Here is a 349-nt window from a genome sequence, read left to right as displayed (position 1 = left end):
ATCGCCGATCTTCCGCCTTTTGATGTCTTCTGAAAAAAAAGTTCCTGGCGTTTTGATTCAGTTTCAAGACTGATATAGAGAAATATTAGGTTGTCTGGCGGACAGGTAAGCAGGAAGATCTATATCATAATTGAAAAAAAGCTTCGTATGTAGAGAATAAAAAATATCTTCTTGCTGCGAACAAATACCATTATTATAATAAAGAAGTAAAATTTGATATATGTATTTATTATAGTCAATGTATGCATTTAAATACATACATATGTATTTGAATAAGATTTTAAATTTTAAAATTTTATTTAATTAATTTAAAATTATATTGCTCATATAAGAAGTATAACTTTTTTTA

This window comes from Apis dorsata, unplaced genomic scaffold, assembly GCF_000469605.1.
Source record: "Apis dorsata unplaced genomic scaffold, Apis dorsata 1.3 scaffold_1257, whole genome shotgun sequence".
NCBI classification, from domain to species: Eukaryota; Metazoa; Arthropoda; class Insecta; order Hymenoptera; family Apidae; genus Apis; species Apis dorsata.
This window is presented reverse-complemented; position numbering follows the sequence as displayed.